The sequence below is a fragment of the Triticum urartu genome, chromosome 3 (assembly GCF_003073215.2).
Source record: "Triticum urartu cultivar G1812 chromosome 3, Tu2.1, whole genome shotgun sequence".
Classification (NCBI taxonomy): Eukaryota; Viridiplantae; Streptophyta; class Magnoliopsida; order Poales; family Poaceae; genus Triticum; species Triticum urartu.
The window spans coordinates 361,517,736-361,533,939 of record NC_053024.1 but is presented as its reverse complement, the minus strand read 5'-3'; the positions used below and the strand labels follow the sequence as shown (position 1 = coordinate 361,533,939).

At 48.5% G+C, this 16,204-nt stretch overlaps 1 long non-coding RNA gene across 2 annotated transcripts; it reads left to right on the top strand.

The window, feature by feature from the left end:
• The first annotated feature begins 8,995 nt into the window (after nucleotides 1-8,995).
• LOC125548374 lies at nucleotides 8,996-11,090 on the top strand. Of its 2 annotated transcripts, XR_007301046.1 has the most exons (5): nucleotides 8,996-9,210; nucleotides 9,303-9,381; nucleotides 9,454-9,822; nucleotides 9,910-10,242; nucleotides 11,031-11,090. It is a non-coding gene; the product is annotated as an uncharacterized LOC125548374 (long non-coding RNA). The 2 variants fall into 2 exon arrangements; XR_007301045.1 differs by lacking the exon at nucleotides 11,031-11,090 and having other exon boundaries at nucleotides 9,910-10,480.
• The last annotated feature ends 5,114 nt before the right edge of the window (nucleotides 11,091-16,204 follow it).

Here is a 16,204-nt window from a genome sequence, read left to right as displayed (position 1 = left end):
CAGATGTCTTTCCAGAGGAACTGCCAGGTATTCCACCTGACAGAGATGTAGAGCTTGACATAGATCTTATCCCAGGAACTGCCCCAATCTCTAGGAGACCTTACAAGATGGCACCCTTTGAGCTAGCTGAGCTTAAGAAACAACTCGATGAATCCTTGCAAAAGAGTTTCATCCGTCCTAGTTCTTCTCCCTGGGCTTGCCCCGTCCTCTTCGTCAAGAAGAAGGATGGTACGGACCGAATGGTTGTAGATTATCGTCCCGTTAATTTGGTCATGATAAAGAACAAGTATCCGCTCCCCAGGATCAACGACCTGTATGATCAGCTCGCTGGATCCTCGGTCTTTTCAAAGATGGATTTGAGGTTAGGCTACCACCAAATCAAGATCAGAAATGGGGACATTCCTAAGGCGGCTTTTGTCACTCGTTATGGCCAGTACGAGTACACCGTCATGTCCTTTGGTCTAATCAATGCTCCAGCTACTTTCTCCCGCTTGATGAACTCGATCTTCATGGAGTACTTAGATAAGTTCGTCATGGTTTACCTTGATGATATCCTTATTTACTCGAAGAACGAGGAAGAGCATGCCGAATATCTTAGACTTGTGTTAGAAAAACTCAGAGAGCACCACCTTTATGCCAAGTTATCCAAGTGCAAATTTTGGTTGCCAGAAGTGACCTATCTCGGCCACGTGATCTCTGGCAAGGGCATTGCTGTCAATCCCGAGAGAGTTTAGGTCGTTCTTGATTGGACTCCGCCTGAAATGGTTAAGCAAGTTAGGAGTTTCCTTGGCCTAGCCAGTTATTGTCGCTGCTTCATTGAGAACTTCTCCAAAGTGGCCAAACCTCTCACAGAACTTCTCAAGAAAGATAAGAAGTTTGAGTGGTCCCCACAGTGTGAGTACAGTTTTTAGGAACTGAAAAGACGCCTGACTTCCGCTCCCATACTTGTGCCACCGGATTTCACTAAAGACTTTGTTATCTACTGCGACGCCTCACGATAGGGACTAGGTTGCATTCTTATGCAAGATCGCCATGTGATTGCCTATGCATCTTGACAGTTGCATCCACATGAGGAGAATTATGCTACACATGATCTAGAGCTTGCAGTCGTAGTCTCTGCACTTAAGACATGGCGACATTACCTTCTTGGTAAACGTTGCGAGATTTACACCGACCACCAGAGTCTCAAGTATATCTTCACCCAACCAAATTTGAACCTTAGGCAAAGACGTTGGTTGGAGTTGATCTCAGATTATGACTCAGGGATTACCTACACCCCAGGCAAGGGAAATGTCATGGCTGATGCGCTAAGTCATAAGTCCTATTGGAACAATCTCATGTTGCAGCAGGGCAACCACTTCTCCATGAGGAATTATGTAAGCTTAACCTTCACATTGCTCCTCACGAATTCCCTTCTACCTTGGTGGCGAAACCTACCCTTGAGGATCAGATCATTACTGACGAGAAGTTTGATAAGGGTGTTATCCGCATTAAGAGAAACTTTAAGAAGGGAGTTGGTGGTAGTTTCTCCATAGATGATCGAGGTGTTGTTTTCTTTGAGCTTGGTGGTTCCCAAGAATCAACATCTGCGACAACTGATTCTTAAGGAGACTCATGAATCTCCTCTCACGTTTCATCCCGGTAGTACTAAGATGTATCAGGACCTGCGCCAGAGGTTGTGGTGGACTAGGAGAAGAGAGAAATCGTTGAGTTCATTGCTAATTGTGACGTTTGTCGTCGCGTTAAGGCAGAACATCAAAGACCTGCTGGCACCCTTCAGCATTTAGCTATTCCTGAGTGGAAATGGGATAAAGTTGGTATGGACTTCATCATCGGCTTTCCCAGGACTAAGAGAGGGAATAATGCTATCTTCGTAGTCATTGATTGTCTTTCCAAAGTGGCTCACTTCCTACCTGTTCGAGAGAGTATCACTGCTAGTCAGCTCGCTGACTTATATATTTCTCGAATAGTGTCACTTCATGGTGTTCCACTAGAGATCAATTCAGACCGTGGTAGTCTTTTCACTTCTCATTTCTGGGAGAGTTTCCAGACTGCCATGGGGACCCATCTTTCCTTCAGTACCGCTTTCCACCCTCAGTCAAGTGGTTAGGTGGAAAGGGTCAACAAAATTCTCGAAGACATGCTTAGAGCTTGTGTTATCTCATTCGGTATGGATTGGGAGAAGTGTCTTCCCTTCGCCGAGTTTGCTTATAACAATAGCTACCAATCCAGCCTCAAGAAAGCTCCTTTTGAGGTTCTGTATGGACGAAGATGTCAAACACCTTTGAACTGGTCAGAAACCGGTGAAAGACAATTCTTTGGACTGGATATGATCCAGGAGGCAGAAGAACAAGTTCGCGTCATTCATGAGAATTTGAAAACAGCCCAATCTCGTCAAAAGAGCCAGTATGACCGCCGTCATAAGGAAGTGGCTTATGAAGTTGGCGACAAGGCTTACCTTCGGGTTACTCCTTTGAAGGGTACCCATCGTTTCGGTATCAAGGGCAAGTTGGCTCCTCGTTACATTGGTCCTTTTCGCATTCTCGCTAAACGAGGAGAGGTTGCCTACCAGTTGGAACTACCCCCACATCTTTCCCGAGTACATGATGTCTTCCACATCTCTCAACTCAGGCGTTGCTTCTCGGATCCCATCCGCAGAGTGGACCATGAAACGCTTGATCTCCAATATAACCTCACATATCGAGAGTACCCTGTTTGCATCCTTGATCAAGCAAAGCGTGTCACCCGACGTCATAACATCAAGTTTCTCAAGGTTCAGTGGTCTCATCATTCCGAGAGAGAAGCTACCTGGGAGCGAGAAGATCGACTTTGACTTGAGTACCCCACTTTCTTTCCACCGACTCCTGAATCTCGGGACGAGATTCTTTCGAGTGGGGGCGAGTTGTCACATCCCTAGTTCTGGTATGACCTAGACTAGCTAGTCATGTGTGCATCATGTTTAAATTTCATTTAAATTTGAATTGGGGATTTGTGAAACCCTCAGAAATCATCTCTGGAAATAACCCAGATAAAAATTGCTCCAAAAAGGTCCAAGAAAATGTTCATGTTGCTCTCTGAAAATATAGGTCAGAGGTAAAATTCAAACAAATATTTTCACGAGCTCATAAATATTTATTTTGGCCATTTGGAATTAATGCAATACTTATTTGCTTTGGATATATATATATATATGTTATATATTTTATATATGTCCAAAAGTTCTGAATTTTGGTGAGGGGCTTTGGATTAATCCCTTAGGTCCCTGCAAAAATTGACAGAAGAAAATAAAATGATTTAGTTTTATTATTAAGTCAAAACAAATGACAGAAAAGTAGAAAATAAACAAAAAGGAAAAACCTTGCCTGGACTTACCTGCAGCCTGGCACTGTGCGGCCCAGCAGGCCGGCCCAACCAGCTGGCCACGCCAGTCATCCCCTTCCTCGCGCCAGGAGGACAGCGGCACGTGCCCGGCGCGCGCGGCCACGCGCCCGGCCACCTCCTGCCTCTCTGCTCCCTCCCACGTCTCTCTGGAGACACCACGCGCCGTCCCGCACCTCTCTCACTCTCTCTCGTTCTCCCTCCTCCCCTAGATCCCTCTCTCTCGACCCACCCGAGCGCTGCCGTCGCCGCCGCTCGTCGTTGCCATAGCCACCGCCCCCCTTCGCCCTCTCTCCGTGTCTACAAGCTCCGCCATGTCTCCGTCTACCTCTCCATCGAGCCACGCGCCTCGGGAGACCCTGGAGCGCCTCCATCGCCGTCGTCATCATCTGCGGCTGCCGTGGATCCCCATAGCCGCACCGTCGACCTTAGCGCGTCCCCAAGCTCGCCGTCAAGCCCACGGAGATCGTTTGTGAGCTCCTGCTCCTTCTCCCTCTCTCCGTTTAGCCGTTCACGCGCCGTAGCCCCATCCACCACCACGGCTGTAACCCTTCGTCGCCGTCCATGTCGCCGCCGTCGCGCTAGTCGTCGCAGCTCGCACCCGAGCACGTCACCGTGCTCCTGGTGCCACGAGGGTGCCGCAGAGCCCCTCGGGTGGCCTCCTCGTGCCCCGCAGCTCGCTCCCGCTTGAAGCCGTGCTCCGGCCGCTATGCCGGGCTCCGCTCCGGCGAGCTCCGGTCGTCCCCGCCTCTCCCACTTGCTCCAGATGACGCGGAAGAGCGTTGGCTCCACGCCCGTGGTCTCCGCCGCCCAAATGGTCGTCGGAGCGACGATCCCGAGCCCCTCCGCCGTGTTCTGCTTCGCTGGCAGCTAAACGCCAGCGGGATTGACCGGGTCTAACCCCCTGTTGACCCAGCTTTGACCCCTTTGGGTCAATGACATGTGGGGCCCGGCCCTGCTAATTTCTAGTTTAGGATTAGTTTAACAACTAATTAAACCTGTTAACTAACTGAGTCACTGACGTGTGGTCCCCACGCGTCAGGTCTGACCTGGTCAGCCGTGGTTGACTCACTGATGTCATGCCACTGTCATGCTGACGCAGTTATTCATTTTCTGGTATTAAATTAAATCAGGAAAATCCAGAAAATGTTATAAACTTCAAAAAATCATAGAAATTCAACCGTAGCTCAGATTGAAATAAGTTATATATGAAAAATTATCAGGAAAATTCAATCTATCCATCTGTACCATGTTCATGCATGACAAACCAACCTATACATGCTGTATATATGAAAACACACTTATGGCATTTAAAGGGACTTAAATTAGAGTTGCATTTGAACCTTTGGTTCAAATGGACCTCTTCCAAGTTGAATGCTAAATGCATTAGCTCAAAACACATCACATATTCATGCCATGTTCATGCATCATATTGTTGCATATGGTTGTGTATTGATTGTCGACACCGTTCCTTCTCGATAGGTCTTGCTCCGGAGAGTGCTCCAGAGTACCTGTCTATGGAGCAGTGCCCCCCTGTTGATCTACCAGGCAAGCAAACCCCCCTTGTTCATTCTGATAAAATCCCACTCCCTCGCCCTACTCTCTTTTATTGCATTAGGACAACATCGATTTAACTGCTACTTTATGCTGCGGTAGTTGAACCCATTCCTCTACATGACCTGTCATTGCCACAGTAAATAATTAAAACCCACTAGCATGTGTAGGAGTTGATTGAGCCATGTTGTGTTCCTACCATACCATGCCTGCAATTGCTTAGACTTGTGTCAGGTCTGATTCATCGGGAAAGAATTGGAGTGTTACGATATGTTTTGGTGCTGAGAGTTAAGCGTGTGAACACGATTTGGTAAAGGTAGCGGTGAGAGGCCATGTAGGAGTACATGGTGGGTTGTCTCACTAGAACCGTCCTTAAGCACTGAGTTCCGTGTATGTCGTCCAATGACTAGTTACTACCACACATTGGAATGCTTAAGTGCCCCTCTCGACTTATTCACCAACTTGATCTCTGTCCAGGAGTTGCAAATAGTTTCTGGTGTTTGTAGGTAGTGCTATTTTTCTACCGAGTGGCACCCAGCAGGGTGGACTGGGGACAGACTAGGCACCGTGGCCTGGTGTACCGAGTGGCACCCGGATGGTGGGCTCGGGAACCCTGTACACATCGTTTGGGGCCGTGAGCGAAACCCCGGCCGGGTCTCCTTGCAGATGGAACCCGAATAGGTGATAAACCTGGACCAGAGTCTTGTGTGGTTAGTCAGGTCGTGGCCGACACCCTCGCCAGGCTTCCGCTGGAAGGTTGCGGAGATACGTGACGTGTACATGGTGATAAGTGGTGAGAGTGTGTGTGAAGAAGTACACCCCTGCAGGGTTATCATGATCTATTCGAATAGTCGTGTCCTCGATTATGGACTTCTTGGATGCTTACGTGGTACATAGACAACTTAAAGTGGATACTCTAAAATGCTCAAGACAAGTGTGAGTGCTATGGATGGTCTTCTCGTAGAGAGACGGGGATGAATACATAGTAGTGTATTGATGTGGTGATTAGTGGACTCGTGTGCGCTGCCTCACCTCAAAGAAGTTTCTCGTTGTCGTAGAACAGGATAGCCACTGAGTCAAGCTGGCTTGCTGCAACTAAACCCCACATCACCTTCTTGATACAAATGCATGGATGATAGGATCTGATGTATGCCTTGCTGAGTACCTTTGTACTCATGTTTGCTTTATGTATGTTTTGCAGGTGAGACATCTGTCTCACTAGTAGTACCGCTTGGAATTCGACGAGTAGCTTGTTACCTCAGCTACGATCTTGTACCCTTGGGAGGGTCTTGTAGATAGTCAGGCTTCTCAGCCTTTTTCTTTTGTAGTTGTCTGTACTCAAACATGTAATGCTTCCGTTGCTTGTATGCTCTGAATGATGGGTCATGAGACCTCTGTTTGTATTAATGCTATGTAGCTCTTCTGGGCCTTTATCTATATGAGTTTGAGTTATGTTGTGATGCCATGTTGTACGACACATACTTGCATGTTATGCATACATGTGACGTGTATTGCTATGTGTGGGATCCGACAACCTAGTTGTTTATCCTTGGTAGCCTCTCTTATGGGGAAATGTGGTCTAGTGCTTCCACTGAGCCATGGTAGTCTGCTACAGCCTGGTTCATCGGAGTCTTGCTAGCCCAGCACTACTGCTCCGGAACACTTAGACTGGCCGGCGTGTGATTCACATCGTTCCTGTGTCTGTCCTTTCGGGGAAATGTCACGCGGTGACTTATGGAGTCCTGCTAGCCTGCTACAGCCCGGATTCCCGGAGTCCTGTTAGCCCAGTTGCTATAGCCCGGATTCACACGCTGCTGACCGACATGCTCGGTGTTGTTTCATGTATGCATGTCCCGATAAGTTAGTGCCACTTTGGGTTCACGACTAGTCATGTCGGCCCGGAATCTCTATCATATGGATGCTAGCGACACTATCGTATACGTGAGCCAAAAGGCGCAAACGGTCCCGGGCCAGGTAAGGCGACACCCGTGGGATTACCGTGTGTGAGGCCGCAAAGTGATATGATGTGTTACATGCTAGATCGGTGTGACTTAGAATCAGGGTCCTGACAGTGCATCATCCAAATATTCGCTAATCAAGCATCTTCGTTCATTTGCTAATTCTTCCCGGTGTTTCGCTATCTATTCCTTGATCGTTTTTAATTCTTACGGTGGTTTGTTCAAGATTCCTCTTCCTATGTTCTCATATCAATTCATTCGTTCTTTCCAATCCTATCGGCGGATCGTTGAAGACCTTTCTCAAGTTTGCGCCATATCTATCTTAATCCTTTCTACGAGAATAAGTAGTATGCCAAATCCATTGCTTGTCATCAATTTCAACTGGTGAAGGGTAAGCATAATGTAATTCTTATTCTTGTTTCATCGAGTAAATTCAATTCCTTATTCCGGAGGCTCATCAAATTCTCGGTTTCAATTGTTTCATCTTTTCTTTTCCCGGAGTTCCAAGATCTCTCAATTATATCGTCACGAAGATCCATCTAAATCATTACAAGGCTTCACCTTGTGTTTTCAACTTCTCTTTCTTTTTATCATCCTTTTATTTCCGGAGTTCTTCATGGAGGCTCAACATGGTGGTTCGTCAAGGATTCTTTTCATTCTTCAATTGTTCTTCAAGTTTTTTCTCGAAGCTAAGATCCACCAAGCTATACTTCATTTATTCTTCATCGTGCAATCCAAAATTGCAGTTCTTCCTATCTTATCTTTTGACGTGGTGTTATGTCACTCTTGACAATTTCCCTTCGTGTTTCATGATTCACAAGTTGTCCGGAATGACATATGTTAAACTTGTCATTTTCTCTTCGTTCATGAGATCCTTTGCAACCCATCAATCTCTTCATTGGAGTTGTCTTGGGTTATATTTCACCTAAAGCTTTCCCTAAGGGTTGTTGCTATTTATGGTGCTTATAAATGACCCAAGTTCTTCACTTATCCTCCCAGTGAAATAAGTTTCTCGTTTCCTTGTTCATATCAATCCAATCTATTGTTTTTCGTTAGTGGCAGAATTTCACCTCAAGATTTTGAGATGTTTTCCATAAGCCCACTACAACCTTATTCTTTTGTTTTTTAATTTTTAACAACTCCATTCAATCCTTCTTTCTAAGGATGCTTTCAAATTCATTCGACGTAGAAGATGTTGTTTTCTTCTTCATTTCTTTCAGTCCTTTCTATATTTTGTTCCGGAGGCATTGTGATGTTGCACTCTTCGACCCATCATCCCATTTTGTGTCAAAGTTCATGTTCTTTCCTTTGCTTATCCATTCAACTGGAGTGTCGTGTCCTTCATTCAAGTTCTTTTCATCTTATCAAGTCTTACATCTCTTTTCAACCGGAGTGCTGTCCGAATTTGTTCATCCTTGTTCCTCTTTTCTAACAGAGTGTTTTCAACTTTGTTCATCTCCGTCGTATTCTTTTCTCAAAATTGGTTAACCTATCAAGGTTCTTTGGTTTCACTCGTTTGTCGAAGAAGCAACTTAGTTTTACCTCTTCCCCTTCCTCTTCTGTTTTTCCCCAGTGCCATCCTAGATCTCGGGACGAGATCCTCTCGTAGTGGTGGAGTGTTGTGATGCTCCGAGACCGACGCTTCAGACGCCTTCCATGTTTTTTCGTTGTTGTCATGTGTTTCGTTTGTATGTTGCATTTTATCATAGCATCATGTGCATTGCATCTGCATGTTTTCATAAAGCTTGCATCCGTTCGTAATTGACGCGTCCCCCCTTGCCTTCGTTGACCGGTTCGAGACCAACCTTGTTCTTCGTTTTCCCTCTTGCTTAAACCGGAGTCCCTCTGTACATTGCACAGACCCACCCCCTCGTGTGTGCGTCCGAACCTTACCCGAACCTGACCCGGACAGTCGTGATCGTTGGGTCTGGATCTTCTCCAAACATCTCCTAAGTATCTTCGGTTCTTTGTTGGACTCCCCTAAGCCATTTGTTCACAACCGCCTGATTTTTGATCGGAGGATCCAAATTAACTCTGCCGATATCCCCTTGCTATATAAACTAAACTCTAACCCTAAATCTTAGGAGCAATGTCCCATCCATTCCCCTGCCCTCCGCCACCTACCTACCTCTTCCTCGGGATCCCTCCCGATCTCTCTCCCAACCAACCGGCTGCCACTATCTCCCTCATCTTGCATTCCCGACCAACCCACACACCTCGCCTGGTCTTCCCTGCCTCGGCTGTGTGACCCCGACGGGCCACCCGAACCTGCTGGAGTCGTCGTCGCCGGCAGAAAGCCAGCAGCGCCCGGATCCAGGCTGTGCGACGCCCTGCTCCCTGCATCTCTCTTTCTCCGTGCCTTTTTCTTCCTCCCCTGCCTTAATCCCCCCTGTCCGTTTGCTTCCCTGCTAGGCAACAAGCGGAGCCTCGACGCTCGTCCGCCAGAGCATGCCCCGCCTTGACCTCGGCGGTGACCATCGGCGCTGCAACAGTTGAGCACCACTGTCCCTCATCCTCCCTTCCTTTCTTTGTCTCCTTCCTAACCTCTTTTCCCTCCGGACAGCAACGATAGGAGTTCCATCCCCGAACGCCATGGCCGCCTACGACCTGAACTCCTCCTTCACCCGCGAGTCGCCAAGGATCAGTGCATGCCACCTCCGCTCCTCCTCACCTTGTCCGCGTCGCCGGGATCGCGTCAAGTCCGCCACCGTCGTCCTCTCTCGGGAACGAGCTCTATGCATGCGTCCTGTGCTGCCTCCTCGAACGAGCAGACGCGCTGTCACGCCCTCTGCCATGGAGCTCGCCTCCATCGTCAGCAGCAGCACCTGAGCTCCTCCGCCCTGCCGTACTCTGCCATGGTTGGCCTCGTCACCGCGCCGCTCCCGCGACAACCAGCGGCGCCCTGCCTTGTCGCCGTCGGCAAGCCCCTCGGGTGAGCCATGCCTCGCCGCCCCATTGCCCTGTCTCTCCGTCTGCTGTTTCTCCCTCTCTGAACCTCCTCCTTTTCTCGTTCATACAGGAAGCTTCCGGTGGAGCAGCTCGCTGCCGGGATACCCCTCCTCGACCTGCATTGCGCCCGGTTCCTCGCTCGCCGTCCTTCGCCGCCTAGAGCTTCTTCACTCGGAGACCTCCTTCGTCTCGTCCGCGTCGCTGGCGCCCATCCCCAAGTCCCTCGGCAGCCTCTGTTTTCCCCTGCCATCACACCTTCATTCTGTCTCTGATGAAGGAGACGACTAGCAGCCAAGTCCAGCGCCTGCGTTGACCGCGCCCCCTCCATCTCCTCGTTCGATCCACCAAGGCCCACACCAACACCGCCTCTGCAGCCTGCTCCACTGACCGGGCCAGGCCCAACGTGAGCATCCGCCCAGCCCCTGAACCGTGCACTGTTGGGCCAGCCAGAACCGGCCCAGTGTATTTTTTTCCTGCCAGCGAATTTACCTATTATTCCAGAGAACACCAGTTTGCAGAAAAGTCCCTCTAGATCATGCATTTCATATCTCACAAACTATGCCTCATATGTAAAAACTTTAAATATGAAAAGTGCTTAGAATTTCATCTAGTTTCATAATATGCTGCTTTCATGCATGTTTAAAATGTTTAAAATGTTGTTTGATTAAATTTGCTCAAATGACATGCTAAAATGATTTATTTCGTAACTAAATAACCGTAGCTTCAAATTTAATAATCTTTATATGTAAATGGGGTAGAAAAATGCATAGATTAACATGGTGACTTTACTTTGCATGTTTAACAACTCTAAAATATGGTTCAGGGCAGAACAGTATCAAATTCATAATATGCACATGGGGATTTTCTAGAATTGTTGTTTGTTGTTCCAGCCTCATTTAAACTTGTCTAGATAGGTAGTTTTCATATGCTTCACCTCTTGCCATGTTAATCAACATTTAATATTGTTGGGTACATAAACGAGATCGAACTAAATAAGTCATGTGGTGTTTCGTCAATATGCAACTCGTTGCATATTGAGCTCCACTTAATTTGTAGTATTGTTTGTGCATTTTGTCATGCCATGCCTCTTTAAACCGGACATGCATCATACTTGTTTGTGCATCATGCCATGCTTATGTGATGTTTCGTTACTATGTTGTTTGCTTCTTTCCGGGTTGCTTCTCTCGTTAGCTTCGGTTTCGTTCCGGAGTTGTGAGGATCCGTTCGACTACGTCCGGTTGTCTTCTTCATGGACTCGTTCTTCTCCCTTGCGGGATCTCAGGCAAGATGACCATACCCTCGAAATCACTTATATCTTTGATTGCTAGTTGTCCGCTCTATTGCTATGTCACGCTACCTACCACTTGTTATATCATGCCTCCCATATTGCCATGTCAAGCCTCTAACCAACCTTCCTATCAAACTGTTGTTTGGCTATGTTACCGCTTTTGCTCAGCCCCTCTTATAGCGTTGTTAGTTGTAGGTGAAGATGAAGTTTGTTCCATGTTGGAACATGGATATGCTGGGATATCACAATATCTCTTATTTTAATTAATGCATCTATATACTTGGTAAAGGGTGGAAGGCTCAGCCTTATGCCTGGTGTTTTGTTCCACTCTTGCCACCCTAGTTTCCGTCATACAAGTGTTATGTTCCTTGATTTTGTGTTCCTTACGCGGTTGAGTGTTATGGGAACCCCTTGACAGTTCGCTTTGAATAAAACTCCTCCAGCAAGGCCCAACCTTGGTTTTACATTTGCCTAACAACCTAAGCCTTATTCCCTTGGGTTTCCGGAGCCCGAGGGTCATCTTTATTTTAACCACCCCCCCAGGCCAGTGCTCCTCTGAGTGTTGGTCCAACCTGTCAGTCGCCGGTGGCCACCAGGGGCAACTCTGGGCCCGCCTACCGGAAGCTTGGACAATCCGATGTGCCCTGAGAACGAGATATGTGCACCTCCTATCGGGATTTGTCGGCACATCCGGGTGGCTTTGCTGGTCTTGTTTTACCATTGTCTAAATGTCTTGTAACCGGGATTCCGAAACTCATCGGGTCTTCCCGAGAGAAGGAATATCCTTCGTTAACCGTGAGAGCTTCTGATGGGCTAAGTTGGGACACCCCTGCAGGCTATAAACTTTCGAAAGCCGTGCCCACGGTTTATGTGGAAGATGGGAATTTGTTAATATCCGGTTGTAGAGAACTTGACATTTAACTTAATTAAAATGCATCAACCGCGTGTGTAGCCATGTTGGTCTCTTTCCGGCGGAGTCCGGGAAGTGAAAACGGTTCTTGTGTTATGGTTGTGCATAAGTAGTTTCGGGATCACTTCTTGATCACTTTTAACTTCACGACCGTTGTGTTGCTTCTCTTCTCGCTCTTATTTGCATATGTTAGCCACCATATTTGCTTAGTGCTTGCTGCAGCTCCACCTTACTACCCTTTCCTACCCATAAGCTTAAATAGTCTTGATCTCGCGGGTGTGAGATTGCTGAGTCCTCGTGGCTCACAGTTACTTCCAAACAGTTGCAGGTGCCGATGACACCAGTGCAGATGACGCAACCGAGCTATAAGTGGGAGCTAGATGAAGATCTTGATCATTGTTTTGTTTCATTTCCCGTTGATCAGTAGTGGAGCCCAGTTGGGACGATCGGAGATCTAGCATTTGGGGTTGTCTTCTTTTATTTTGGTTCCGTAGTTGGACCTTGATTGTATTCTGGATGATGTATGTTTACCTTGTTATTTGTGTGAAGTGGTGATTGTAAGCCAACTCTTTATTCCTTTCTTATTCAGTACATGGGATTGTGTGAAGATTACCCATCTTGCGACAAACCTACCATGCGGCTATGCCTCTAAGTCGTGCCCCGACACGTGGGAGATATAGCCGCATTGTGGGTGTTACAAAAGGCCAGGCAACCCACCTCGTAGGGTAGGCCGCCAGAGCCTCCCGATGCTGCTGGTCCATAGTGGGCCCCGCCCGCCTATCTGACTGGTGGCGTGCGTCGCGCCGGCGCTCGATGGTGGTTCGAGCGTCTTCACGGGCTCGCTCCCGAAGAACTTGGCGCTGATCGCGGTGGGTCCGTGGGTCGGATGACGCTATGGAGATGTTATCACAAGCGTCATCACGACGGACCGGCACCCGCGGTGGCTGGTGTGGAGGAGGAGAGTGCACCATGGCTGCAGCACCTCCGGCCCTTCCACCACTGGCATGCGGTGGCTCGATGGAGCGCCGGCCTGGGGGCCCCACTGGTTGCGGTTCATCTTTGTTGGCAACGCCAATGAGGCTCCGGATGGTGGCTCTCCACTCATCGGGCTTTTCTGCAGTAGGAGGAAAGTCGAGGAGCAATTGCGCACACGCCAAAGCTTCTGCTGGTGTGGGTGATGGCGAAAGCTGTGTGGACCGTGACGCGCTCCGACTTCTAACCACGTTAGAAGGAGCTCTATCATGGCCTGGCGGCCGTGCGCCGTTTTCGCCAGCGTCTCGGTGTGCATGCTGGCCTTCTACGTCCTGCAAATGATGCACATGACTCTTCCCACGGCGGCGCCCAGGGTCACTAGCGTGGTGATGCTGCTTGTTGTGCACAACCTGGGAAGAGCACGTCGTGGGCGCCGGTGTAGGCATCTCGGAAGTCGTCGCGCCGCCCGTGGGTGGCACGACACCACCCCTGGAGGGCCCCACGCAACCTGCGGGGGCCCCGGCTCCGTCTTTGGATTTGGTGGCGTGCGGCCCGTCGTCTCGCGCACGAATGATGCCGCTCGCCAGGCTTTGGCTGCCAGAGTGATGCGGGTGTTCGCAGGCCGCGCCTCGGCTTCCCTCCACGACCGCCCCACCACTCACCCGCACTAGTATGGGCCGTTCGGCCCCCGACGAACCAATCGCCGTGATCATCTTCTTCTTGGGAGCCATGGCGATGAAGAACTGCTAAACTAACTGCTAGACTGGATTTTCACAACTGCGCCCCCCTGCTTGGCGCGCCAGAGATGTCGGTGGAAATGACACCTATGGAATCACTTGGATGCCTTCTACGGTTGGCGGGCGCGGGGTTGTGCAAAGAGCGGGTCTGGCGGTCAGCACAAGGATCGTTTACCCAGGTTCGGACTGCGGAGACACGTAATACCCTAGTCCTGCTTTGATGTATATTTGAGTGTTCTTGAGTTCTTGAACTAGCTACGGTGTGTGTCTAGTTCCAAAGATCAGAATCCCTCTCCAATACGCCTCGGGCCTACTTTTATAGACAAAAGGGGTCGCAACAGTGGCACACAGGAGGTGGAAAGGTGTATAGTGGCTGAGTCTATCCTCTGGCACCATCGGACAAATGCATTTAATGCGCTACCGACGTGCCCCTCTTGCTTTATTGGGGATGGCAAGGAAGCTCGTCCCATTTGTCGCCGCCTCACCTGGCTCCGACGCGTGTTCGAGCTGATGAGGTGTTGTAGCGCCACATTGGCTGGCTGCTGGGTAGGCGTGGTGGCAGAGTATTCACGAAGATCTGCATGCCACCACACAGGTGCTTGCTAAGTCGGTGTGGAGGCCACACGCTGCCACGCAGATGCCTGCCCAACTGGTTGAGCTAGCAGATGCATGGGTGCGGCAGTGGAGTCTTGGCAGACGTGGGCCTGGCTGCAGCCCCGCAGATGTCCTTGGCAAGGGTCTTGTCGGGGGCCTAGCAAGGGTCTTGCCGTGGCACCGCGGTCGTCCCCGGCAAGGATCTTGCCGGCGGTCTCATGGATTTCCTTGGCAAGGATCTTGCCAAGGATCGTCTTCTTCTGGTCCTCATCTGATCTTGTGTATCTATGATCTCCACAAAGATCTACATGCCACCATGGAGGTTCCTCTTGAGCCTTGGTTCCAATGTAGTTGATGGTGTTGGAAACCCTTGGGCTCAAGGGTGGAGCGCTCTGCTGGCGTCAGGCAAGTTGCCCCGGCAAGGGTCTTGCCGGGGGAGTCCACCTCGCCCTTTTGCTCTCTGTGCCTCTGGTCTTGGCGTTGCTCTGGCTGTCTTGTGCTTCGGCTTCCCTCCTCTGCCTTGCTCAGTGCGGCCGCGGGCGCGGCTCTGACTGCCGTGCACAAGTAAAGGGGTACGTAGGAGAGCCCCTACTTTTGTACACCGACACTCAATTTGAGAACCAAGGTATTAATCTAGTAGGAGACAATGCACAAATCACCTAATACCTACACAAACAATCAAACAACTTGCACCCAACGTGATAAAGGGGTTGTCAATCCCTTCATGGTTACTTGCAAAAGTGAGATCTGATAGAGATAGATAAATGGTAAAGTAAATACTTTTGGTATTTTTGGTTTATAGATCGGAAAGTAAAAGATTGCAAAAATAGTAGATCGGAAACTAATATTTTAGATCGGAAACTTATATGATGGAAAATAGAAACTTATATGATGGAAAATAGACCCGGGGCCATAGGTTTCACTAGAGGCTTCTCTCAAGATAGCAAATAATACGGTGGGTGAACAAATTACTGCCGAGCAATTGATGGAAAAGGGCAAAGTTATGATGATATCTAAAGCAATGATCATGAATATAGGCATCACGTCCGTGTAAAGTAGATCGAAACGATTCTGCATCTACTACTATTACTCCACACATCGACCGACTCCTTCCTGCATCTAAAGTATTAGGTTCATGAAGAACAGAGTAACGCATTAAGTAAGATGACATGATGTGGAGGAATTAAGTCAAGCCATATGATGAAAACCCCATATTTTTATCCTCGATGGCAACAATACAATACGTGCCTTGCTGCCCCTACTGTCATTGGGAAAGGACACCGCAAGACTGAACCCAAAGCTAAGCACTTCTCCCATTGCAAGAAAAACCAGTCTAGTTGGCCAAACCAAACTGATAGTTCGAAGAGAATTACAATTTACAAGGATATCAAATCATGCATAATAGAATTCAGAGAAGATTCAAATAATATTCGTAGATAAGCTGATCATAAATCCACAATTCATTGGATCTCGGCAAACACACCACAAAAGAAGATTACATCGGATAGATCTCCAAGAACATCGAGGAGAACATGGTATTGAGAATCAAAGAGAGAGAAGAAGCCATCTAGCTACTGGCTATGGACCCGTAGGTCTGTGGTAAACTACTCACGCTTCATCGAGAGGGCAATAGAGTTGATGTTGAAGCCCTTCGCGATCGAATTCCCCTCTGGCAGTGTAACATCCCAATTTTTAATTTGGATGTTAATCATTAGGTCATCATATGCATCCATAATTTGTGCATTCGGAATTTGTTTTAATTGGACTTTTTGATCCTAGAAACCTTAAGCAACTCAAGGACCAATTGAGAGAGTTGGAGGTTTTCACAAAAACCCATTTTTGAATTTTCAAAATTGGCAAATTG